Raw genomic sequence first — 27,901 nt, 5'->3', positions numbered from 1 at the left:
GGACCAGCACGGGTTTTATTACGTCTCTTTTCCCTTTTACATTTTTCAGGATAATACACTTTGAAAAGCTGTCTCGTGTCACAGTTGCTGTAGAAATATGCTAAGCACAAGTTCCATTTTGATGACATCTCTAGTTCGTTTTCCCTTGTATTCTTGACCACGCTTGCCCACACTTCACACAGTGGTCTTACGCCGATGCCAGTCCCGTTAGGCCCACCTATAAAAAATCAAAAATAGTGGTAAGGTTTGGCTTAGTTCTCTCATTCGAAGGAAATGTTTTCTCAACATGCTGTTAAATACTTTAGTCCGCTAGCCACGTGACTGAATTGTGAGCAATCGTACTGGCAGTTTTCTTGGAACAGGAACACAAAGAGAAAGAATACATAGGGGATGTTGGGGCAAAGCTAGCGGTTGGTTTTACAAAGCTTAAAATTTTTATCGTTAACATTATTTTTTTAAATTACTTGGCTGAAGTAGCACAATTCTGCTTCTTGAGCTAACAAGTTACAGGAACAGAAGAGGCAAGGAAACACAAGCAAAGCCAGCGCTTGCGTCCTCTTGCTTCCTCTGGCCCTGGCTGAAGATTCCGCCATTGCTGCGACGGGGTGTGCCAGCAAGCCCAAGCTTCTTTTGTACTTGAACTAGATCAGTCTAGGAGACAGCCATTATACGCAGAAAAAAGCGGAACTGCTTTTTGACTAATGAAGAAAGTTTTGCTAATTAACGTTGAAACGAGTTACCTTACGCAACGTAATATAACAACGAATTAGAGCCGGGAATTGCAGTCACATACACTTGGAACGATTTCGCTGGATGATACCAGGTTCGAGATAAGCGTTCCCAAAACTTGAACCTAAGTGCATTGGTGTCCCAGTAAATCTGGATCCCCAATTCTTATAAGGTCCCTGTGTTAAATAAGTAAGCGAAACAACACTGCGATTTTTACGACATGTTTAATTGCGCTTATCTCGAAAGTAATCCTACCTTGTGTAGGTACTGTGAAGCGAGTGACTGAACTCGCACTATGACTTTCCGTCTGTCAAATGTCATAAAATTGAGACTGAGTGCCGGCATGGAATTTCTTAAGTTTCGTTTCGTCGTACCATCTGTTGAACGCTCCCCTTCGCTAAAGATCAACCGACGTCTTCGAATAAATAATTGTTGAAGGGTCTTGGGGCGTGTGGGATTATTTCAGTGTGCATATAATGAGTCTGCACTGTGCCGTTTAACTAGGGTAGCGATTGCTGTGCTGTCATAGCGCAGTCCAAATTCTGCAGTCGATCCATTCTTGACTTATAAGGCCGACACGGCGGATTCTTGCGAAAACATTACACGCCTTATGAGGCGAAAGATCCGGCTTTGTCGGAGTGAACAGATGATGGTATAAATAAGCGTGAACCATCGACCAATGGTGTTAATTTAGACGCAGGTATTTAAGACACCGTGAATTACGGCAGAGCTAATTATGGCACTCGAACCCACGAGCTTCGGTAGGAGACGAAGCAACGGCGTTCCGTTGTGGCATAATGTCTAAGCATCCAGGGTGGTCGCAGCGATTCCTCATTCATCAACCTAGAGATAACTAAGTGCCTCTTGAATTTCATGTGCAGTCTTTCGTATGCGAAAGGCGCTCCGTGTGCTGTATTGGGTATGTTGCCCTGCGCCTACATATACTTGTCGTATATTGAAGTGAGGGTGAACTTTTTTAAACGTTTGCGTGTTCTATTTAGTGTAATGGCAAGACAAATGATCTTATAGAGGGAGGGGGGGGGTAAGAACGTCAATTTGCTTATGTCAGAATACAATAAAAAATTGTCATGCGCATTCTTGGTTAATAATATCTGTTATGGTGTTATGAAAACGGAATCAACGATTGTCTTTGTATAAACCTATTTGCCACTGTGCAAGTCGAATTCAGTTCGACTGGTTCTTTTGCAGACACCACAGGTTGCACCATCGGGCAGTATAAACTCTAGCTTACCCTACGCGACTCCGATCTATATGTGTGCTATGTATGTGCACATCGCGTGTCCCTCGACGTGCTACATTGTAGGCTCATCGTGGTTCTGCCAATTGGGCATAGATGTTCACTGGCGTTCTCCCGGGGCAATCCTGGTGAGTGCGCTGACTATCTCGCTATTCTATATAGACCTTTCCATGAGGGCGAGAAAGCACCCATGTTTGCACGGCAATTCTGTGCTAAGTGGTCGCGCTGCTGCCATTTCTGTTTTCAGCAAGCGATCGCAAGAATTGAGCCAGTCAATATGGCACAATGGCAACGTGTGGATGCTTTTGTTGGAGGGATGTCGGGCTGCATTCACGGCATTCTATTTACCCGTTTCACATAGGGTACCTTAAGTCAACACGCTAACCATGTAGCACTCGTTTAAATGCCATCTGTAGCGTACTCTTTGCTTATCTAATTAGACGCAATGCACGTTCTTAAGGCATGTTTCTTGAGATACTGTTCTGCGTTAGGTGCCCCGGCTACACATTACAGTTACTTTCAGCGTTCATAAACCTCGAAAAATTCTTGTATGAAAAGTTTATTTAATGCTCAACACAACCACTATATTCTTTTCCTAAAAATCTTTAGGTTTGCGTGCAACATTGGAAAATAACTTTTTACTCAAAGCAAGGAATACTTCAGCGCTTTATGAGCGATATTTATGGTCACCTCTGCGTAAGGAAACACTTGAAGCTGTGAATGATGAGTCGTGAAGTATAATAATCTGATAGAAACCACGCCGAAATGTTATTGAATAAGATGGTCGCAAGAACACGATTTGGTCTTATTGAGTTATTGAGACTCCATTCCTATCATTCAATGAACCCGAAGAGCGGTTATTCTTGTACACTTGTACACATACTGCCTGCCAGAATACATACATACATACATACATACATACATACATACATACATACATACATACATACATACATACATACATACATACATACATACATACATACAACATACATACATACATACATACATACATACATACATACATACATACATACATACATACATACATACATACATACATACATACATACATACATACATACATACATACATACATACATACATACAGTCGCGGACAGAATAAAATGGACCACGGGATCTCCGAAAACGTTCAATTCCCGAGCAGCCTGTAGCAGTAACCAGTAAAACTGCCCACAACAACGTTGATAGCATATTCTAGTCGAGGTCCAAAATGCAAATACCAGATTGCGTTGTGAGGTTGCGGACATATTCAGCTTTTTCTTAGATTTCATGGTCCATAATATTCTGTACGCGACTGTACATACATACATACATACATACATACATACATACATACATACATACATACATACATACATACATACATACATGCATGCATGCATACATACATACATACATACATACATACATACATACATACATACATACATACATACATACATACATACATACATACATACATACATACATACATACATACGTACATACATACATATTATATTGCATCAAAATAGACTCGTAGTCATGCCCGTGGAAGCGTAAATAAGTTGGCAGTCACTAAAGTGTCTGCTTAGCAAATACACACAGTGAAAAAGACAGAGAGAGTTAGGATGAAGACTAGTATGAGATAAAAAGTAAATGCAAAAATAGTTAAAATGTGCAGCAATAAGGACTGCACATAAAGGGCTCACGTGTAACGAGAATCAAACAATCATGGGTTTGTCAAAATCAAAATAATTTAACCGATATGGAAAAAATTAATAAAAAACAAGAAACAATAACGTTCATAAAGCATTGTTAAAAACCGAGGAGTTGTAGACGATAAGTATTGTACAAAATAGGTAGCGAATATTTCAGAGCGGATTTCAATTCTTTTAGCAACTCAAAATACAATTCCACAGGCAATTTGATTAAAGTAAAAGAGAGACATAAAAGTACATAAAGACATAAGCATTCTAGTCTGTGCCTGTCTGTGCAAGTCTGACGCATTAAACATGATGTGTACTATGCTATAACCTATGCGTTGGACGCAGTCCGGTTGGCCAGCCATATTATCCGGTGGGCCAGCAATTTTGGCCAGCCAATCTTGAAAAGTTAAGACGCACACCTTGTGGTCAGCAGTCATAGCTATTTTGTTGAAGGCTTGTCAAACTTACCAACCGAATGGCCGCTCGTCAAGATTGTCGGGTCATACACACCGACAACTGCACAGTTTTTGTCTGCGTACAAAAAGTACCAATGAGGTGGTGAAAGTGAATATCCATGCTGTCCTGCGGGGAAGCCAAAGGTCAACCCAAAATAACAAATGTGAGCATTCAGTATGCCATATAACAATGCACAAGGCTTTATTGACAGTATGGGCTTTGCGAAAAATACACTGCTAGGTTATACCTGCACCGACATAAAGAAAATGATGCGCAACCACCCGTCATAAATATTTCTTCTGGAGTGCGTCCTATGCTTAGAGGATATAAATGGCATTGAAGGCCTTCAGTTACCTTCTCAGCCACAAATATTTCAGTGACTTATAGCATGGAAGGGTATTTGCGGACATTAGCACTGACTCTATTGCTTGTCCATATTTGCTGACATCACCTCAGAATTATGGCAGTTGGAAAATTTTCTAGCTTTCGTTAAGACTGTGTTGCGTTCACACTTCATTCGCAAATTGTCTTCGTGGATCTTAGAGTAATGATTACTGTGAATAGCAGTATTGGCCTACTTCAGTCGTTTTGAACCTATTTACCTGATATCTAGCCTCTCACGCTGATTCAGTATAATTGCCTGGTCCACCTGTGCTCCACGTAGTTATTCGGCCGTGGCTGTTTCATCGTTGTCAATGGGGGTTCGTGATCTTCCTCTTGTCACGCCGTTGTCGTCACGCCTTCAAACCCGAACCAGTGGTCCAAATTTTCTAGTAGTTCGAGCCATTAGGTATGGGCTTGTGGTAATGATGCCGTCGTGGTTGTTCTATCATATTGATTTCAGCTTTGTCATCCGACTCTCGCCATGTTATTATCGTCACGCCATGACCCTCATGCAGTTGCTGTATATTAACGCGATAGCGTTAAGGAGCTCGTGTCGCAGAAAAGCCGGTGTCGTCGGCGTCGGTGTCGGTGTCGGCGTTTTGCGGCGTTGACCGTGAGCGATAAATCACGGCAGGCACTCCATAAATAAAAAGCAACTTCCAAGATGGGCTGGGTGGGAATCGAACCAGGGTCTCCGGAGTGTGAGACGGAGACGCTACCACTCAGCCACGATTTCGATGCTTCCAAAAGGTACAAACGTGCCTCTAGTGAATGCGGTGTTGCCTTCGAAACGAGCCGTGGAAAGTTATACTGTGGTGTATATCGGTAATTATGAACATGTAACTTACAGAAGTCGCAATTACACGAGTAGCGAAGTGCGTTTCGCTGCATTTCTTCTGCGCTTTCCGCACACGGAGAGCCATCTTGCGGCAAACACAGAAGACCCCCTCCTCTCCATGTACGGCGCTGCCCCGACAGATGGCGCGCCACGCGCGCATTGGATAAAGTCCCTCAATCATTAAAAAGTACCGCCAGGCTTTGATCCAGCCGACAACGCCAGCGATAGGCTGATCGGTGACATGTGACCTTGCTCCGCCCCTTTGCCGCCATGAAAGTTCCTGCGCGCCGGGCGAAGAGCGCGCGTTTCGCCTGTTGTGCTTTGCACATCGCTGCGATAATTTCGTTCCGGGAGGTCCGAAATGCCTTGTTGCTGTGCGGTTGGGTGCCGAAACCGGACGAAGGATGGCAAGAAGTTACTTTGCATCGCGCGCGGCAACCAGAACCTAACCAGACGAAAGGTATTGTTACACAGAATTGCACGGACGGACTTTGAACCGCTGGTAACAGCACGACTATGCGAGGCAAGTAACATACAATGATACAAAGGTGCCATAGAAAGTATACACTTCGTGTGTCGAGCGGTGGTAGTATTTCACTCGCGTGCATGAATGTTGAGGGCCGAAGTTTGTGGAGATTATTTATTTTAGTTCGCTGTGAGCCCGCTGAATAGGTCGACATGACCTAGGATGCGAAGGACCGAAATGCCTTTTTGCTGTGCGGATGGGTGCCGAGATCAGACGGAGGACGACAAGAAGTTATTTTGCATCCCGCGCAGCAAACAAAACCTAACCAGAAGGTAATTCTGGTTGCATAGAAATGGACGGAAAGACTGAACCGTCGGTAACTGCACGACTATGCGAGGAAAGTAACGTAGAGCGATACGAAGGTGCGAGAGAAAGTATACACCTGTGTGTGCAGAGCTGCAGTATTATTTCATTCGCGCGCATGAAAGTTGACGGCCGAAGTTTGTGGAGATTACTGATTTTAGTGCATTACGAGCCCGTTGACTTAGCAAGTGCAGTATGACCTAGCATGCAAGTAAATAGTGGGGCAGAAACGCATTAACTCGCTGACAAATATCCGCATTGCGTTACGTGCGATAAAAAATAAAATTCATCAGCGAATTCTACTTTTACACTTTCCTGTGTTTGTGCGCACGTTGTTAACTGCGCTTTACAACATGTCCAAAATGTAATTTCCAATATCCTAATCGTATTTTGTGCATTGCATATGTGAATAAATATATTGCTAAGTGCCTGCATTACTCTGTTTTTAAAAACGAATACTGCATAGCCACAGCTACTGGCCGTCAAATAATAAAGCGTAATACAGTATATCAAAGTACATTAGATACAGCTGCGAGCTCGTTCCTTCCAAGTTTCCCTACCCTCGAAGATGTTTCAGTAATCGGCAATGCCATTTTACTGATAAAAAACACACAACTGCAAATGAACATAAGAAAAACGCCACAAGCGATACGCGGATTGCCAGCAAAACACAGTGCAGTAATAGCTGGGTCAATCCGCGTGCGTTTCGTATAAGGGCCCTCTAATTCTTACGGGGATTTAGCAGTGCACGGAGGCGAAAAGGGATAAACACAACAATGCGCGTCATGATTCGAGTTTACGGGGCGACGTCGCACGGTTCACGAGAACAGTCAACGACATTCACACACGCGCACACACTACGCTCGATGTTGGTGTGCCGCGAGATCAGATCGCGCTGGCAGCCCGAACACGATCGAGGAGACACGCTGACGCGATCAATACCACCTCTTCATCATGTCACGACAGTTGCACTGGCTCGTAGCATTGAACCACAAGACACAGCAGTCGTCGTGTAGTCGCTACACGACAGACACACTCAGCGACAAGAAGACTGTTGGCGCACTCGTTTCCACAAACACACAGGATGTTGTTTAGTTGCCGTGAGGGTCGCGCGCTTTGAGAATCGCACGTTTGAGCGACGTTATGTCGAAAGTTTTCCGGTCCAAGCGACTGTCAGCCTTCATTTTTACACGACTTCTTCGTTCAATGCAACCGCTATGTGTACGCAGCACACTTACATGCAAAAGATTTCACAGAGCATACGGGATTAAGCGTAAGCAATCACCAAGGCTCGCGCGGCGATTGAGCGCAAACGAACGAAATGTAAACACGCGGAATCGAGGCGATCAAGCCCTCATTACGCTCTCTTGAGCTATTTTCTTGGAGCACTTATCTGAAATTAAAGGACTAAATTTAGCAGTTCGGGTCCTTCTTTCGTTTTTCGCCACAGTCAGGCACCAGAAGGTTTTATTTCCGCGCGTATGCAGATACTTTTTCACCTCACGAATGCCGCGGCGCCGCGGTTTAGCGTGGGCGCCGTCTGCTACAGGAACTTCCTAGGTGGCGCGCGCGGCAGATGGCGCTACCTTGGAAATTATAGAGGGACCTTAGCATTGGAGCTGTCGCGGCTCGGACTCTCTGCCCTGACAACGCTTCGCCTTGCTCCCTCTGTAGAATCAAGCGTCCTTCCTTTCTTTAGATCACTATCTCTCTATCTCTCTGCCCGTGCCGATCACGGCGTTTGGCTGGCGTGCATCATTTCCCCCTCCGGGATACCGAGTTCTTTGGTTCGCTCCGCTTGCTCAGGCGCACGTTTCGTTGCTGCGCCGAACGCCGCGTTGCTCGACCATATGGCTCGACGCTCACCGCGTCTGATGCGGGGCGCCTCGTAAGTGATGGCTGCCCTGTAGCCCATTGTCTTACACCCATTGGCGGGTCGACGGGAACGCTATCGCGTTCCACTCTTGAAGGCGAAGCTTAAGCGTCCTCCAATTTTTTTCTTCTCACATCGCAATCGGGATGCAATGGTGGTCCTAAATAGTCGTCATTAAAGCTTCGTGATCTGAATCTTGTCATTCTATCATCGTCGCGCCTTGTACTCCTATTCAGTGGTCCAACTTGTCTAGTAGCTTGAACCAGTAAGTACGGACTCGTAGTCCTCATGCCATCTTGTTCATTTTGTAGTTGTGATTCCAGCTTTGTGATCCGACTCTCATCGTGCCGTTGTCACCATGCAGTCGTTATGCATTCCTTATCACATAGTCATCGTGATACCGTCGTCGTAATACAATCATCGTCATTACAGCTTCTTCAGCTGACTGTCGTTATTCTGACGTCGTCACGCCTTCCACTTCGTGTCAGTGGTACAAGTTTTCTGATAACTAGGGCCACTGGTTATGTGTTTGGGGTCGCGATCTCGTTGTGGTCATCACAACATCCTCATTCATCATCTGACTTTCGTTGTGCCGTCTTCATCACAACACCATCGTCACAAAGCCCTCATCATGACGTCATCACGCTGTTGTTTCATCATTGTCAAAACTTTAATAAAGTCTTCCGATTATCTTTATACCATAATCGTCATACCGCGTTCATCTTTCGAATAACGACTATCTTTCTACGGCAGTCAGTGGAAATCATGCTATCGTGATTGAATCGTGAATATGACGCCCTTGTTATGCCGTCATAGTGAGAAACTTGGTATCATGCTTCTCTTATCAGACCATCATCGTCGTGCGGTAGTGTTCCTACCGTCGTCATCACAGCATCTTCGTCATCCGACTCCCTTCATACCGTGGTGTTGACGCTGTCGTCGTAATACAGGTTTGATGATGTATTCATCGTTGTACCATTGTAAGTATAGGCTCAGAGTCATCCCATTGTCCCCATGGTGTTATATTCTTTTGCTCTGGCGTGCCCTAACCATTCATCACTGGCACAAAGCCTGTGATGTACTAGACTTATAAGTCGGCGCATCCTTTGCTCGTTTGCAAAGACGCTGTCTTCATAATATGACACTCGGTTAACATTAGCTATCATGAATTCGCATCTTGTACGTACAATTTAGTCGAATATTTCACCAGAAATGAACAAAGTCGATTTCTTAACTTTGTTTCTTACTTTCCAGTGAACAACCGACACTACCTGGTATTTCAATTTCTCCAACTCTAGCTTTAAAAAATACTGCCTTCTCGAGTGCGTTGTTTTCTACACTTGCTCAGATACATAACTTCTACAAGAACCATTAGAAGTGATTTAATGATACACAGTGTTTCGATAGGGTGCATTTATTTAAAGATGAATACATGAAAAGGGGCGAACGGTTTCCACCTTGACACCGAGGCGCTTCAAAAGAAAGCACCCTTCGTCCCCCTGTTCTTCCATCCTCGCTCACTTTAGCATAACCCACCTCCCTTCACTGACTAAACCTGCTGAGCGAGTAAGTGTTACGTGCCTTCACCCTCACGCCAATTACAGTGGTTCAAGCGGGTGACGTGAACAAGCTGCGTCTTCTTTGAGCAGTAGCTATGAAACACTAAAGTACCAATATAACAGGTCACATCACTTAGGCGATCGGTGATGACGGAAGGCCAGATGTATGAGCTAGCGACTTCGGGCGCAGGCCATCTCTGCGAAGTAGTGCTCAAAGCTATACTAGCTCCCCTTTGTCTAGAAACATATGCTTAGGCCATGAAAAAAGCTGAGCTACGTGACGTTCTTCCTCAGAGTGGCAGAGAGTGTGGGCTATAGACTGGTCAGCATAAGGAATAAAAAGTAGAATTGTGTCACAGAGGCTGCGAGGTGGGATAACGTAAAGATGGAAGGGGCTGAAGCCGTACGTTTTACGCGCTACAGTGCTGTAGGCGTATGCCATAAAAGGCATGATGTCGTCCCACTTTTTGTGCCTGGAATTGACATACATCGAAAGCATGTTGGTCAAACTTTTCTTTATGCGTTCGAAGAGACCATTTGTCTGCAGGCGATATGGAGTTTCATCACGAAATTGGCAAGCACAGAATCGCAACAGCCCTTCTTTAAGGCCGGTAACGTACTGGCGAAAACAATCGTTCAGAGTAATACGAGTGTGTCCGTGACGCTTGTCCGCAGGAAGCTCGGAACATATATAGCCGTGACCATTGCCATCGCTGCGGTTTCAGCATGACGCGTCAGATGGTTGACAAATATAAGAATTCAATGGCTGTAGTTTATAGAGTGCGGGAATGAGCCGAGAATATCCATTCGAACCATTTCAAAGGAGATGACGTTGGTACATGAAGGTGTAGGAGTCTGACCGGAGCAGTATTAGGGCATTGGAATTGATGGCACTTGTCGCAACTGACCAAATATTTTTCTATATTCCGTCGTATACGAGGTCAGTAGACAGGGCCCTTAATGCGAGTGTATGTTGTGGCAAAACACATCTCAGCATCGGTCACGTCCTTGGGCATAGCACGGAGCACGTGCGTCCTAAAATTCTGAGGGACCACTAATAGGAGTGGGGCACCATTAGCCGCGTAATTTCTTCTGTGGTGATGGCCATATTTGATAAGAAAGCCATTGTTACCTGTCGGTTGAGCAGCTGAGGCGAAGAGGTTGTCCAGGCTGCGATCGTTGCAATGGGCTTCCCGGAAGGTGATCAGGTGGTGGCTAGAAGCTAATCGAAATTGTTGGCGTAACATGCTCAATTGTGAAGCCATGTGACGTCACATGTTGGCGTCACATGGCGTCACAATTGTTGGCGTCACATGCAGTTTTTGGTAGAGAGAGCTCGCAAGACACTCGGTGTATGCATGACGGTGGCCACTCTTGTAACGTCCTGCAAAGTCAAATTCTTTCAAATGTAGCACCCATCGAGCAAGGCGGCCGACGAGTGGCGGAGACCAACCAACCAACATAGTAAATAGTGATTACTAACGATCGTATACCGGTGCCCGCAGGGATATCGGGAGACCCTATGAGCAGCAAAAACTACTTCGCGGTTTTCTTGCTTAGAGACGGTTGAATTCTAGTTGGCCTTGCTCAATAAACGGCTGGCGTAGGCAATGGCATGCTAGGCGTCGTCAAAACGCAGGATGGGGACGGAGTTGAGGCTGATTCCAATCGCGTTGCTGCGCAAAACATTTGAAATGTGACTAAAGTTCCAAGAAACTTGTCAGCTCGCTTTGTCTCTGCGGTTGTTCAATGTCGCTAACTGCAGCGACCTTTTGTGAGTCTAGTCATACACCGAGCTTGACTTCTAAGTGTCCAAGTACTAGTGCCTCTGGTTACACAAAGCGACATTTCTTTGCGTTGAGGGTGAGGGCAGCTTGTTCAAGGCATGTCACAACAACGTCAAGTCGATCAAGGTGCTTTGAAAAAGCGCATCTGGACATGACGTCGTCGTGGTAACATATACACATATCCATGTTGAAGCCGCGCACTAGCGTGTCAATAATTTTTTTTGTCGCAGGCGTGTTTCTTAAACCGAATGGCTTGAAATTGCAATCTGACTGGGTTAAATCAAGTCCCCTGGTGCCACAAATTCGGTTTTCTCTCATTGCGCTGAATGCTTGGGTATCTGCCAGTAGCCCGGTCAGTGGTCCACAGATGAAAAGTAGGATCCAAACTCAAGGCAACCGATAACGTGATCCATGTGGGGAAGCAAATACACTTGCTCTTCTGTCACTGAAGTGAGACACCAGTAGTCCACGCAAAACCTCCAGTATGCATCTTTATATTCCTCAAAGTTGAAAGGCACAGCCCAAGGGCTAGAGGAATCTTGGATGACGCCGCTGGCTGGCTAGTCGCCAACCTATGGAGCGATGATCTTGCGCTCCGACGCCGGACACATATTAAGGTTTCTGCCTTACGAGATGCATGGAGCGTGTGTGGGTCCTGTGGCTCGCCCACGTGACGAACCCACGTGGCCAAGAAGAGAGAGGAAAAGCTCGCCGGTAACGCAGTCAATAGTGGTACGTAACTGTTGCAGGAAATTGAGGCCAAGATTTACGTTGTGAGTGGATTCAGCAAAAACGGCAATTCAACTTGATGCATGTTATCTTGGAAGTAAACGTTCGCAGTGCACACAGCATTAGGTCCGACCAACTATCCACTCACAGCACGATATATTATATTAGCGTTATGCCAGCGACATGTCGCTTTGCGGCCCTGTCCACTTTTGAAATCCATCTGAAAAGGAGGCACTCGCCCCTAAGGCCACTAAGGTCAAGTTTGCAACATTGTCTACTAAAACACTAACCTTGTTTTCACATATGATGACTGGCGCAGGAATAAACGGCGTACCTGAACATGACTGGCTACCTCAACTCCAGTGGTGCGCCCTTAGATTCTTTGCGGCGGTGACATGAAACATGGTCCAGTACATGCGCTGACGTGACAGTGGCGGCCTCAAGCTCCGCACAGACGTTGGGGAGTCACTACTGTACTTTTTCTGTTATTTCTTGTTTTTATCAGTCAGAGGACCAGCGTGTTCCGTCAGCGTGCCGATTGCGGCGCTGACAAAGAGTATACGGTGGCTCATAGAACGGTATTGACGTGCGACAGTGACGAGGACAAAATCGGCCCAAGTGGCCGCGAATGCCTCATCGGAAGCAGATGAGATGTTCACAGGACGCAGTGAAAGAGTCAGCAGAAGCATAGCTGTCAACGAAATGGTCAATCCCCTATTGAGAAACTGCAGTCAGTCTGCTTGAATGACCGCTGAGGAACTGGTATATGGGATGTGCGTTCATAGTAGTGTTTGTCACTACTGGACGAGGCACGAAGTGTTAGCCATCTAATTAGACGGCGGTGACGAACGCCTCACCGAAGTCGCAGGAAGAAAAAGGCTCTCCAACCCAAGCAGCGGTGAGGGAAACCACCTGACGTCAGTCTAGCTATGGGCACCACTTGCTGAATCACTGGCGCGAGGTCGGATGAAGCTGAGACCACGTCAATGCTGGTGATGTTAGTTACGTTCGCTTAAGTGAATGACTTCACTTAAGGACTGCAGACTGTCTGTACCCATCAGGAACTGGTGCATGTTCACGCTGATCCCTTTTAGAAGATGAACAACACCAGGGATTGGAGGATCCGTGGCCTTGCCCAACTTGAGCACATCTCGATGTACGTCGTGCAGGTTTGTCCGGAAACTTTAGCTCACTGCAATAGCCTTTGCTCTGCACGCTTCATTTTAGGTGATATATCTCCTAAGCACCCTTGATTTTGCCTACGAACATCTCCCACGTTGTCAGGCTTCGCGGTTTTCAAGCCACAAAGACGCGGTTCCCTTGAGGAAGAAGGCAACGTCGTTAAGGTGGCCGGTGAAATTCGAGCCCTTGAACCGACTTGCTCCTCGGTAGAACCCGAGCCATCTGTCCACTTTTTCCACGGCTTTACCCGCAAAGGCTCGTGTGTCAAAGTAGGTCTGCCATGTGATCCTGGAGGAATAGGGCGGGTTGTCACCGTCGGAAGACATCGGAGATGGCCTATGGGCTATTCAACGACTTCGCCGAATCTCTGCGGTTCGCGCCTCTGCAGTCCGTTCGTCTTCGTTGTTCGGCAGCGCCATCCTTGTACCTTGCGCCTCCATAAAACTGTTAAGGTGGAGCGGATTTACTTTAAAATGAAATGATGGAAAAAAGGCAAAGGGTTTCCACACCAACAGCGATGCATTGCGAAGACAAGCGTACTTTTCCTCCTGATTTTCCGTACATGCTGCGGCTTTGACATAACAATATTTTTACGCTGTATTTTATTAAATTAGCAACTTTCTTGTCCTTTTCCATATTAGTGCGAAGTAGTATTTCGATGCGCTGTGTTTCCTGCTTATCAATAAACTTGTGAGCCATCATTTATGTACATGAAGAGTTTGCGCAGGTCAATAAAGTGGAGCAGGAAGCTACGGTAATGAGAATCATTTCACAGAGTGTAGTCACGTTCTTCAAGCGTAAATTTTCTCCCCGCAATGGAACATAGCTATAAGATAAGAACAAAGGTCATATAAGTTGAGTGTAAGCGGTAGTAAGCTACTAGATTTTCCATTGACAACGTCCGTAGTCAGTCTTGCTTAGCACAATAGGCGTCATATAAATTGTACTTACTTGTTCGGATCCATGATTTTACACGATTGAAGCCACGCGCAGTTTTCGATATGGACAAGTGTGCCTTGGAAAAGTGCATACGTATTTTCGCGGTAGGCCTGTGAGTGAAACAGGGAATTGACACATTTGAATGTTGAATGTTAAATATAAATTTATCCAAGGTTGTGCTAAATGTTGTCATTGTCGCATGTCGATTACCGAGCGTTATATAATAAAATCAGAAAAGAAGATATCGTTGCTGTGTTACAAAGTGACTCTATCTTGTGGTCTTGAATGTTGTTCAAGATGGAGAATTAAATTAAATACTAAAAAATGCGTTCATGTTATTTTACACGTAAAAAGCACATGCTCACCTCGGAGTATGCCTTCAATAATATAGTGAAGCAAAAATAACTGCACAAATACTTAGGTGTGACATTCTCAGCCGATTGATCATGGAATGTTCATGGTGGTACAGTGGTTGCTAAGGCCGCCAGGGCCTTAAACTTTATACAGCAAAATCTGAGTCACACGCAGCCCTGTTTTAAATCAACTGCTTAGTTAACGCACATTCGACCAGTGCTCGATTATGCTTGTGCCGTGTGGGGTCTTCGCAAAAAGACCAAGTGATAAACCTGAAAAAATCCATAACAGAGCAGCAAAAGTTTGCCTTAAGGCAGTAGTCCCCAATTGAGAGCTGTATAAATATGAAAACTGAAACAGGGGTGCTATGCAGGATGCGTCGAGTTTGGCGAAACTCGGGATCTTCACGAGCTCTGGCGACACCCGAAGATGAAAGCACGAATCGTACCGAGACACAGTTTATCTTTCGACAAGCCTCCAGTTTCATTGGTTTATCAAGATGCACTCTGGCTGGCTATCATTCCTTGGGCGTTGCCTTCTGGGCGGTCGACAAACTGGGGTCACGTGATCATAGCGTCGGTGCATGGTCGTGCCTTCTTTCACTTGTTTGTCGTTCCACCGAGTGCATTACATGCAGAAGCAAGTTGTAAAACAAATGCATTTAGTACAATATTATTAGTTACTTTAACGTGGTTTAGAAGCATTTCGAAGCTTACGAGATGTGCACTGAATGCGTCTTAGACTAATTTGTAATTTACTACGTTTCGCATTATACCACGAGAGAACGCTGTAGTGGCGTCATTACATCCATGCAACGGGCAAGCATGGCGGCTAAGCATCAGAGAGGCCCAGTGTAAACAAACCCGTACAACGCGCTTGCAGTGCGCGACGTAGTGATCAGGCTCGACGATGGCCACTATTTCTTGGATAGTTCTGTTCCTCCGTGGGCAATCTTCCCGTGCACCCGGTAAGACTGCCAATAGCTTCGGCGATTTTACAGATCGCAACGCGCACCTACTGTTCAAGGCGAAGTGCTGAAGAAACAACTTGTCCGGTGCTGCTTCTGCGAGTGCGCCGAGTTCCTCCACTCTGCGTGACTGCGAGCGTCACGAACATTACATAGTTTGGGCAAAAGGCAAACATCCTACATAGCGACGATGTGACAAGGAGGTGGTACCGACGATGGATCTCGCTACCAACACAGTGAAGGAGACATCGACAAACTGCAGATAAGTATATTTCTACTGTTTCATATTTAGCATAATAAGAGTGCACGGATTAAGTCACTTTCGTAGTAACGAACTGAATGTCTAGCAGTTTAAAGAAGGCAGTGAGAACCAATGAGTGTTCGTGCTTTTACATGCAAGTGCGCCCGCGAAAATATGGAAAAGATGAAGGTAACCTTCACTAACTTGGTGAGATAACAGAAATTCATGAGTGACATTAAGACAGCAAAATTTATGGAAGAGTATCTTTATCCAAGTGAAATATCAATAGCAAGTACTGATATAAAGCAGGAAACTTATGCAAAAATTTCATGGGTTGAACAGCACATGGAAGGCATTACCGAATCGTGATCGCCACGTGACCAATATCCTTGAAAAAAGTCTAGAATCATTGCATTCTACCTTTTTGCAATATGGGACATAAACCTGGAGGTTAACAAAGAAACTTGAAATGTCAAGGACTGTGCAGAAAGCGAAGTAACAAAAATTGTTGGAGATAGCATTAAGGCAGGAAGACAGTGGCGTAGTAAACCATGGCAACTGATATGCTAATTGAGATTAAGAAAAAAGAAAGGAATCGGCAGGCAGGCCATGCACGTATTCGATCACTTGTTGCCAATTCATATCAGGTGATTACATAAGCATGACAGAATGGATGTCAAGGAGAGAGAACTACAGCTGAGGGTGGTAGAAAATTGCGTAATGGGACAAAAATATGATGTTGGTAGGCATAGGATGCAATCAGCTCGTATAAGACGGGATTGTAGGGTGAGGCATTTGTTTTGCAGCGAACAAAAATAGGTTTGTGGTGCTGACAGTAGAGACTCGTGAAGGTGCGGTGCCACCTCAGCTGCTGGCACACTAATCAACATGACAATTGGCTCTGAAAAAGAAAACCCCAGTTATGAAAAATAAAGCAACGTTGTCCCAACGCATTGTTTTATTATGCATACTACACTAGAGGCTTCCACAGTTAAGGGCACTTAGTACTAATAGTGCAACGAGCATTTTTCTTTGTAAATAATGGTTTGTATGCGGCTGATTCATTCCAATACACTTTTTTGCAGCAAAACATTCTGCTGCTGGAGGCACTCAACTGCCTGGTGGCAGTAGGCGAGCGCCAGGCACGTGCTCTTGAGAGTGTGGCAGAGGTCCAGAGGGCTGCTCTGCAACAGTAGTATCGGTGCCCTCACTGCTCTCCTGTTGAGCCCACAGAAGGCACCTTATAAAGGAGCTTTCAGTTTAATATTTTGTTTATTATTCAAGAACATGAATAAAATAATTGCAGTAAACATTCTGCTGTTTAGGAGACTAAGATTAGGAGACTTGTAACATGCACTTGGTGTCCCTTCAAAATAGGCAGAAACGTAAGACAACCTGTGCCACTCTTGGACCATGTAAATAAAAAATACACTAATGCAGCATACACGTCATCGTGCTGTTTGTTCTTTCTATGTGCAAGAATACAGTGCGTGTTGATTAGCCATAAGATGAACGGTGTGTGTAATTCACAATGAAGACAGGAAACAGCAGGAGCTTAATAATGCTATCACCTATAGACTGTGCATATGACTGCAACACTCGCCGATTCAAATGTGCCATTACATGCACGTTCGATACCACATATTCTTTAACATTGTCTTATAATTGCATGTACCATATTTCACACATCTTAAGCCCTTGCATAGCACACTTCTGATGTATCCATTTCATAGGCCAAGTAATTGTACACTTTGATCTTTTGTGTTGTATGAAAAGCAGCAGCCTTTACAGTCGTATAAAACTTCAGAAGACAGGAGAGGCCCCGCCCAGATGACCAAAGCGCAGCAGCCGATTGCCTACATGTCTAAAGAAATAGTCCCTCTCCAACGAGCAATATTAGTCTGTCCGGCGGCACGATATCAGTCTAGAGTGCGTGCCCATTGGTGCAGGCTTGTGTTCACCTGCCCTAAAGTGCAGATTCCGCAGCCTCCTAAAGTTGTATCCGACTATAGAAACACGTAATGCCTTGCACCAGTTGCATAGACTTCTGCAACTTGACAGCACACAATGATCAGGAGCAGAAATCTATAAAGGCATCCAAGCAAAGCTGGCTGGCCACACTTCCATTATGAGGGGCTGGAAAAGGTCTCGCCAAATATTCCCATGACATCCTTGAAGAAGAGGTGGTCTTTGGCACTTATTTAGAATCAAAAACAGATTACACTGAATGTTGTGTAGCACGAGCTTGGTTATTTGCACAGCATGTAATGGGAGGTTGTGCTTGACATAGGAAACAAACTGCTCTGTCGAGTACACTTTTGAGGCCGGTATGGCACCTATTATGTCAACAGTGCCTATATACGAATTACACTTTTCACAGGCCATTGATTTCACCATTATTTTTGTATGATGGTTCTTTCAATCAGTGCTTGTATTACATGAGCAGGTCGATTTGAAAGCAAAGCTTTGTTTGGAAACCTTCCGACTTCCATAATTGTGTGGCAAGGCACTGGCATGTTGTCGAATAGCTCACACTGCCTCGGTCCTGCACCAAAGAAGCCCAATGCTCTAATTGAAGTTGGATCGCACAACAATTCAACGGCACACAAAGAAGTGTAACACACACAGCAAAGCATTCTGCTGTGTGTATTTCTCTTTGTGTCCCGTCAAATTGTTGTGCAATAAAACTTCAAGCTTCGATACCAATACACCGTCTTCAACCTCACCAATGCTCTAGTTATTAGGCCACAATGGTGCACATCTTGGAAATTTCGCAACACAAATTAGCTCTCCAAAAAATCACAAATGTTAAATTTTGCAGCACAGCTGTATGTATGCACGTGCCATATTCGTTACCACTAAACTCACAGGAATCAAAGAGGCAAGCATTAACCAGCCTTGCTGCTGCCGTTACCATTATCATCATGACACCAATGGAAAGACAGTGCCACGTTTCAGTAAAGGGAGTGCTGGAGGGAAAGGTGTGACAGCGAGCGCTTACAATAAAAATAACTGTTAAGAGACATGTTCAATGCCAATATATGCTGCTTGTCGCTCAGCCTACTTTGGCATTGCGGCAAGCGTTTACTCGTTTGGGCATAGACACGTTTTGTGTAATCATTGCTCTAAAACTGTACAAATGGTCTATTTGCTCTGCAATTTTTGTTTTTATCATGGTGGGTTAAAGACCCACTTTTCATTGGCATCTGCACCAGATTTCTCCCGATATGTAATTTTGCCTTGGTGGTTCATGACATCTTCACGTAGAGAGAGTTCTGCAGAGTATCAGATGTGCATCGTTCTACTGCTTAAGAATTAGAGCCCCATTATGAGACGAAAATATACAATTTATCCATCCAGAATAACGCCGCCCCCCCCCCCCCCAAAAAAGAAGATGCACTGAACCTCTGGCACATGCATCGACAGTGAACAGAGCAAATAATCTGAAGTATTTGCTTCATGCAAGCCAACACACTAAGATCCTCAATGCATTTTCACTTCACCACAAATGCATAGGCACAACCGGCTTGGCGCAACATCCACATCTCGCGCTGCAACAAATTGTGCAATGCCTCGCTGTTTCATAGTGCGGCCGATAGATTACGCATGACCAAAATTCAGCATTGTGCATACTTAGTAACTTCACCAATGAAGAACCCCAAGTTCTTTAAGAGATTAGGATTCATAGGTTACTTCACACAATTTGTGATATCCATTTATCTATTTATACTTAAATAACCTCTTTCCCAAGAAAGCCATTTGCCATTTGGAAGGCACCCTGAGAGACAATTAGAACAATCGGCAAAAAGTGATCAACCAGCGAAAAAGTCTGTTAATCACAGTAACGCTGACATTGAAGGCGCCTTAATTCCTACGTACGTTCCGTCGACACACCCAACTACGTTCGTAATGTTCCCACGAAGTAGGAAGCATTCTTTTATATATGCCCGCTCCGCCGCAGTATTCTGGAAAGCTAGCCACAGCTTACGCACTGCCGCATCGATAAGCGCGTCAGACACATCTCTGACACAGTTGCTAGCAGTAGTTTGATGGCGTCCAATGTAACGCTCGGCGCCGACGCTTCCCTGAAAACTCCCAGTCCTGTAGAAACGGAGGGCACAGATGACTTGCTCTACGACGGTGAGCGAATGAAGCCCGCCACGCTGTCTCCGCAGACGAGAGTCTTCGCCTAGCTCGTCACACAGCCAGCACGCTGATGTCTTCGACAGGCGAAAATAACGCTGAAACTCCCCGTCGGTCATGCAGGTGAACGGGTCCGGACGGTCATACTGACGCTTGCTGCCGCTGGATGCAATGAAACAGGCGGCTGCTGCCGCCGCCATGTTCCCGAGTTTAACTCGGAGGTGGTTTCGCGATGTACGAGTTTAGCACGAGTTCGCCTGTCAATCAAAACCAGAGGTCACGCCCCGCGCGAGGCATGTAACTATTGCGCGCGCACCCACTACAGTTGGGCCACGCCCAACTTATATTCCGGCAATAGCGATGCGGTGTCGAGCTGAGAGGAATCAACAATCTTGACCGCCGACACAAAACACGCACAACGCACTATCATCGGTGATGTACTGAGCACCACTATCAAAAACAAAGCGTTGACTGTCGCTGGCTTATGCATACATCTCGGGCTGAGATGGCCGCACAACACGGTTTCATTGCCTGCATTGTGGCGCGTAGCGCACAGTAAATAATTATCGGCACGTCACTGTAGATGCTTGTAAGGCGTCGATGCGTCGAGGGGGACGACGATGCTGAGGAGTGCGTATTGCAGCAGTCGTTTGAGATGGCTGCTCTGTCATCGGTGATGAAACGGAGCCACAGCGTCGTAAACACGATCAGCGTCCGAGAATCGCTCACTCTTCTAGACCCAGTGCCATGGCATTTCTTCATCACAAGCACTGCGCACTCAACAGTTCCAACACCTCTCTCCGTTCGAAATCTGATTTCATACCTGCACACAAGAGCCCTCACCTGCCAAAATGCGAGTGCTGCGGTGTCGTTACGATATCCATCTGCGATCGCTGCTGGCTCCAGCAGAGGTAATCCGCAAGCACCTTCGACTGCACAACACACTCATATACTGCGCACATGCGCTCAGAGGCGCCTTCAGTGGGCAAGCGATGACGAGCGATGAATTGTGTCGCTGGGGCAGCACGCACTTTTCGCAATGTATCGCAGAGGCTTCGCGCACAAAGATAAACAGGTACATTTTCACCGAACTGCGTCACTACGCACTCTAAAATAACATACCGCCATGTTGCAGCGACAGCCGTTGTGTCGTTTTTAGTCGGTAAAGCGCGGGCCTTAATAGCCTAGTGAAGCGCCTGCGATGAACAGCCGTACCGCGGCGCTGCGTTTTAGAGCGCAGCTCTTTGGCGTCCGTTCCTGGGTTTCGCGTCGTCGTCGTCGTCGGCGTTGTCGTCGGCCTCGTAACCAGCTCGCCGACGAATCTGCTGCTCCGCCGCCGCGCATGCGCGCTGTCGGCTCTCCGGGCGAGGGAGGATGATGGAAGGGAGGAGGAGAGACTGTGGAGGAGAGCTGGCTACACAAATGGCTCTTTGGCGTCCGTTCCTGGGTTTCGCGTCGTCGTCGGCGTCGTCGTCGGCGTTGTCGTCGGCCTCGTAACCAGCTCCGCCCCCGTTTCATCCCCCCAGCGCTAGCAGCGACCGACTGATACCGCTTTCGTGAGTCCGCTACCGCACTCACGAAAGACGTCGTGCACTTCCTGCAACTCGCATTAACCGTCCATCGATCCACACCGATGTTAGTAGTGGGGGACTTTAATGTTGACATAAAGACAAACAGCAATTTCCTAACACTTATGCGGGAGAACATGCCCTTCCTCTCGCTCGTAACGCGTCCCACGGCTGTGACAACCTCGCGAGGCACTTGTATAGATCTCGTCTTTGAGAATCAAGCATTGGTGTACCAAGTCGAACATATATCAGTCTATTTCTCCGACCACAAAGCTTCCTTCATGACTGTCAAGAACTGTTAGTGGAGTCTTTGTTAAAGGAATACGTGTGAAAAATAAAAAAAAATTCTGTGATAGCGCATACATGTGTTGCTCGATTTCTTTGCCTCAATCTATCGAAAAGGTGAAACAGCTTATTTGCTGCGCTCAAATTTCGCATTAGGAAGTAACGTAATCGTCGGTAATTTTTTTTTATTCCCCTAATAGAGAAAGAGTGGCCATGACCCTTCATGGATCAAGACTGACTTTATTGCGAATAGCACTGCAGCGCCCCTAGGCGACTTAACACCGTATGAACGCCCTCGTGCATGCGACCCGCTTCAATGTACCGCTTCTAAGCTTTCGCCTCCCTGTCGCCACTCGCGGCAAGAAGTGCAAAATTTAATAATTTGCTCGATCTCCGTTTGTCATCACAAATTTCTAGCGTTGAAAACGAAAAACAGATACCTAAAGAAATAAAAATGTTTGTTATTTTTTGTTGTATTTTAACGTATTCGTTTGAGTGAAAGTGTAGGTGCAAGAATGCGCCGCATGTACCCTGTCCGCATTCGATGCAGAATAGAAAGACAGTGCGCGAAAGATGAGGCACGCCCTTGACGCGCCCGGGAAAGGCGTGGCAAGCGGCTCAGGGCAAGTGTGCAGACAGACAGCGGCACAGTCACGGTATCGCTAAGTTGCCATAATCCGTTGATAACAATACGCGGCGCTGGCGCGTTTCGTTTTGCAGCCTTCTGCGCTTGAAACGTGGGAGCAGCGTGCCACGCAGGGTGCGCTCATGTTGTCATACGCGACTTTTTGTCTACATATTTTTTTGCCTGCACCTTCGGCGCGCTCCGTGCTATCTCCGTTCACTGACTGCCGTCGAGCAAACTCGGGTAAAACTCGGGTGAACGAGAAACTCGGCGCATCCTGCATAGCACCCCAGGACGGGAAATTCCTTCCTTTCGTCAAAGAAAGTTGAGTTTGAAACTCCTTTATCAATTATTTCATACTAAAACGGGCATTAAAAACAAATATACTTACACAGGCCTTATTATGTCTCTCCACGCACTGATTATCGTTCCAAATTTTATAATACTGCCATAGAACTAATATCTGCACTAGTCATTTTTGTTCGTTCCATTAGGAAATGGATTCGCTTATCAAGCCTGCAAGTGGGCTGTGTCAGTGAGGACGTTTTCTTTGTCGACATTTTAACCCCAAACTGTAGTACCTTCGGAGAAAGCGGAGTAATCATTGAATAATAAATAACGAATTACTTTTTATAAGAGAAAAACGCAGCGAATGAAAAGCAAAAGCATAATCTCTAATTTTGACTATGACAAAATTTAATGATTATGATAAAATATTTTTAGGGATGGCTAAGGCCTCTTATGAGAAATAGGTAGAGGAGGATGGGGGAGGCATATTCATAGCTTTACTAGGAGCTTCGCATGCTTCGCGAGTCCACGAGTGAGTGCGAAATAAACTGGGCTAAACATTCACAATTTAGGGTTGTTCTGCTATATGTATATGTTGGGGCAAATGAATACAAGTTGCGCATTTTCTTGTGTAATTTGGCATTCTTTTTATATACGATTCATTGCAATGATTGACTCGCACTGTGGAGCAGCATACATGGTATCGATGCTTTAACGAAAGCCTGTGAATGCTTGGAAGCTTTCATACCACCGAGGTGTTCATTTGTATCAGAACAAGTGTATTTTTATAATGATCTATCAGATTTTTTACGCTATTTACAAACCTAATGAATGATTTTAATTTTCTTTGTTTTGTTTATACGAGGGTGAACCATCCAGTCTTTACCGATATTTTTATAGCCAAGTTATGGCTGCTAATGTGAAGTCAGCATATCTATTCCCAGCGTTGCACACCTCTTGGACCGGTGTGGCCTTATTTGCCGGTAGCTTCGCGGCACAGTGCTGCTGTCAGTTTACGGGGTACGAGCACGGGGTACGAGCAACGAGGTACAATTAGTTTTCGATCGAGCGAGGGACGAGCGCCAATCTAAATCTGTAGGGAGATAAGACCCACGTATGGGGAAAGGTGCTCCCTTTGAGAAGTGTGAGGTGGTGCTGTTGTGTGTCCTCAAAAGAACCTGAAGACTTGTACGACAACGAGCGTTCAGGAAGGCCGCATGCGTCACTGACACACGACAACCTTTCCCGCGCATATGCGATGGTGAAAGCGAAGCTGCATGTGGACGTCAAGAATTCCTGCGAGCTTGCCGTTTTGTACGGGAGTAATAGCGACATCGCTCACGGGTCGTTAGGGTACCAGAAGATTTCATGCCGATGGGTGTCTGAGCAGTCGGATGACATGATGAAATGCAAGCGAGCGATTGCTTCATTGAATCGTCTGCCACGGTATGCCAAGGAAATTTCGTTGACTGCATTGTTACTGGCGATGGAAACTAGGTACTGAATCTTACGCCAGAATTGAAACAGGATAGCGTGGTGTGGAAACATTGGTGTTCGCCTGTGAGGAATAAAATTCCGTTCGGTGCCAGCTGTTGGGAAAGTGATGTTAACGTTCTTCTGGGATCGCCGAGGACCACTCCTCGGCGATCCCAGAAGCCACGCCACGGCTTGCAACCATCAGCGTCGACAGTTATTTTTCCACACTGCTGCGTCTGCTGGTGGCCGCCAGGCGAAAACGCTGAGGGATTCTCGATGTGGAGAACTCGGATATGCTGTCTAACAATTCAAGGCCGCGCGTGGCAGTCTCAACCACCAACAAGCTCCGGTCATTTCACTGGGAGAGTCTGGACTGTCCACCATATAGTCCGGACCTTGCCCCTACTAATTTTCAAGTTTTTCGTGCACTGAGGAAGTTCCTGGCGGCACACCGGTTCTCGTGCAACGACGAAACCAAGACACCAGTCGGACGGTGCCTCTACAGTCAGCTGGAGGAATTCCACCACAGCAACATCTCAAATTTCGCGCTACCGTGCGACAAATGTCTGAAGTGCTCTGGGAATATGTAAAAAAGTAGTGTAAAGTGCGCAGATTAGGACATATACTTTATATTCCTGTATATGTATACACCTGTGTATGTATATATGTACATATATGTATATATATGTATATACCTTTATCTGTATATGCCTTTTATGGGCTGGTAAAAGATACGAGCAAAAACTTTCTCATTCGCCCTCGTATGTTCCAGTTTTCCTACAAACTTCTCCAGGGATAGTTCCTTATATGTATTTTAATAACTGAGCACTGTAAATTATAGCACTGCTCTCCCACAACTTGATAACATCACTGCTTGTAAACCGTCAATTATAACCTCCCACCATCGCAATGTATTAGATACTGGAACTTTACAGAGAGCGTATTCGCAGTTCCTGCGTTCTTCTTTGGGCCCTCCAATCCAATTGTGCTTCTGGCGAAAGCTTGTCGGATATTTTCCTGAGTTTTCTAGGAACTGCATTTTCCACCGTTGCAAGCTCATTACTCCTATGTCGCTGCGCATTCAGCGTGTTTAGGTGAGTGCGAAGACAAAGTGTAAAAACACATCAACATTCATGTAATGTAGAAAGCAGTAGTTTTCAGTATTGCTGATTCTTTTTAATATCCAAATAACCTTACCATTGTTTTCAGGTTGTATATTGCCACCTAGAATTTTTATTTCCATCATGCACCCCTAGGTTCCAGCCAAAAAAAGGGAACGTAACCACATCTATCCCCTGCAATTCTTGCCGCTTTGAGCAATTATTTCTAATTGAACTAACACCTATTTCATTAGTGCCCGGCTCTAAACAATGCAAGTCAGGCTGGACTCTAAACTACGCATTCCAAATTTTAGGCGTAGACTGCACCCCTACACTATACAAAAGAAAGAAGGCTGCGCGTTAGGAGAGAAATTGCCAACGTGTTCACTTTGCAACGCGCCCATTGTAGCAATCAGCTGAACGGGAATTAAAACATGACGCTTCAATTGATTCTCCACAAGGGCTGTCTTATGTTAGTTTCGGCAAGTTGGATAGTCTCGGATGCGGTATTCGTCCAGTCACTCCTATATTGTTTCGGGCTTGTGACCATTGTTATCAGAAGCCGTTTGTCGTTTGGAAAATGATAGTGTGCCCTATGCATTTAGCCTTTCAGAGTGTACTGTAGTAACAGATTTGGTCGCAGCAATTTTGATCCACAATTCTGTACATCATTGGTACCGACCCTCCACGAATTATAGTATAACTTGTTTTGCGTAACCAGTGAAGTATCATTAGATTAAACATCGCTTCGCACGGGTGCATAAATGAAGCAGCTATTGCTACAAACACATGCATTTCCTTTCTTAAATTATTGTTGTTTGGACTCATTGACATTTTTTTTTGTGAATGGAATGTTCTGAAACGCCATACCATTTGAAAGCTCCTTGAGAAGATCCTGGATTAGGTTGTGCATCGCTGGAGCTTCTATTCTGGTAAGTAAGCGTCGTGGTTAGTCTGTGCTGTTGCGTGTCACTGTACGGGTAAAAGGGGGCCATGACGCACAAGCAATTCTCTAACCCTCCTGCCACGTCGTATGTTCTTCTTAGCATAAAATACGTCAAACGCCGTGAAAAGAACTGCAACAATCAGAAGTTGGCTTTATGACACAAAGATATTGAACATTTTTCTGGTCCATTTCTACAATCCGGCATTCACGCTTGATTCAAACATTAAATGGTTTCATGTTTCAGGGCCTGTGTTCTATGAAGCATTAGCAGGTAGCCATCTGAAACCATTTTAGTTCGCTATTTAAAGCTAAATGTGTACGAAAGCCAATGTTTGTTTTGAAATCTTCGGCAGTAGAAGGCACCGTCGCTAACTATTATCACACAGTTACAAGAGCCACTTTTTTTTTAGCTTATGTTGGCTTGATTCGTGCATATTTACGAAGTTTTCGAAGTGGACGTGTGTGCCTACAAAAGTGCATAAGTATTTTCGCGGTAGACCTGGGAATGAAACAGACAATTTACACATATAAATCTTGAATGTTACGTGTAAATTTAGCCAAGGTTGAGAGAAATGCCGTCATTGTCGCATGTCGACGACTGAGCCTTATATAGAAAAATTAGAAAAGAAGATGTCGTTGTTCTGTTAAAAAGTGACTTATCTTGTGGTCTTGAAGGGTGCTCAAGTTATAGAAATACCTTAAGTACTAAAGCATGCGTTCATTTTATTTTACACATAAAAAACACACGCTTGCCCAGCTCATGCCCATGTTTGCTTTGAAATCCTCAGCAAAAGAAGGCGCCATTGTAGCTATTATCACACAATTACAAGGTCCACCTTTTTTTCAAGCTTATGGTGGCTTGATTGGTGCGCATTCTCCCAACTTTTGTTCATGATATTGAGTTTCATTGTTCTTTCTTCCTTGTTTACTTCTTTTACATATGAAACGATTTACCAGCACAGCTATTGTACGTACTTATTTTCATGTGTTACGATTTTTACTGTCTGAAGTCTCAAGTCCTCAATCGAACCGTATTTGTTGTTCGTGTAGTGCTAATTGACAGTTATTGCTGAAAGTGGCAGGAAGTTTGTTCATTTACTGTAGTCAGTATACGTAACGCGCTGGTTGAAAGAACAATTTATATTGTCTAAAGGAGGTGTCAGGTAGAGCAATCACTTAAGGTCAGAAAATCATGAACGAAATATGTCTAGGCAACGCTTACGTTGTTCAAAAGCACAATTGGTATAAGGTTCTTTGCCCACTCTTTCGTATTTACTTGAACATATTATTAGCGAGCAACGTCTGGAGCCACAGAAGCTTTGAAAAAGCATGGCTTGACAAGAAAATCCGAAATCAAGGATGCACAGGCGTACTTACCGTCCATCCATCCAAGAGTTTTGTGTGTTTCGTAGCATCATTATTTTGCTCCCCGCTTCCATCTGCAGTCCTCGCGAAGTAAATTGTTGCAAGAAGTAGCAACAACGTTCCTCTCATTTCAGTCTAGATGATAGCATTCGCGCACGAAACGCACTTTTGCAGACAATTTCCCAATGCTGTCGAGTCAAAGGAAGGCATATTTTCGCACGGCGCACTTGTATCGCAATGCAACATGGCGGCGGACAATGGGGACGAA

General features: G+C 45.3%; 1 long non-coding RNA gene across 1 annotated transcript; it reads right to left on the bottom strand.

Moving 5' to 3' along the window:
• Positions 1-27,901, bottom strand: LOC135898542 (uncharacterized). Its single transcript, XR_011509033.1, has 5 exons — positions 27,646-27,901; positions 26,193-26,398; positions 14,288-14,385; positions 4,168-4,281; positions 1-217 (listed from the first exon to the last, which is right to left on the bottom strand). It is a non-coding gene; the product is annotated as an uncharacterized lncRNA (long non-coding RNA).

The sequence above is a fragment of the Dermacentor albipictus genome, chromosome 10 (assembly GCF_038994185.2).
Source record: "Dermacentor albipictus isolate Rhodes 1998 colony chromosome 10, USDA_Dalb.pri_finalv2, whole genome shotgun sequence".
NCBI lineage: Eukaryota > Metazoa > Arthropoda > Arachnida > Ixodida > Ixodidae > Dermacentor > Dermacentor albipictus.
This window is presented reverse-complemented; position numbering and strand designations above follow the sequence as displayed.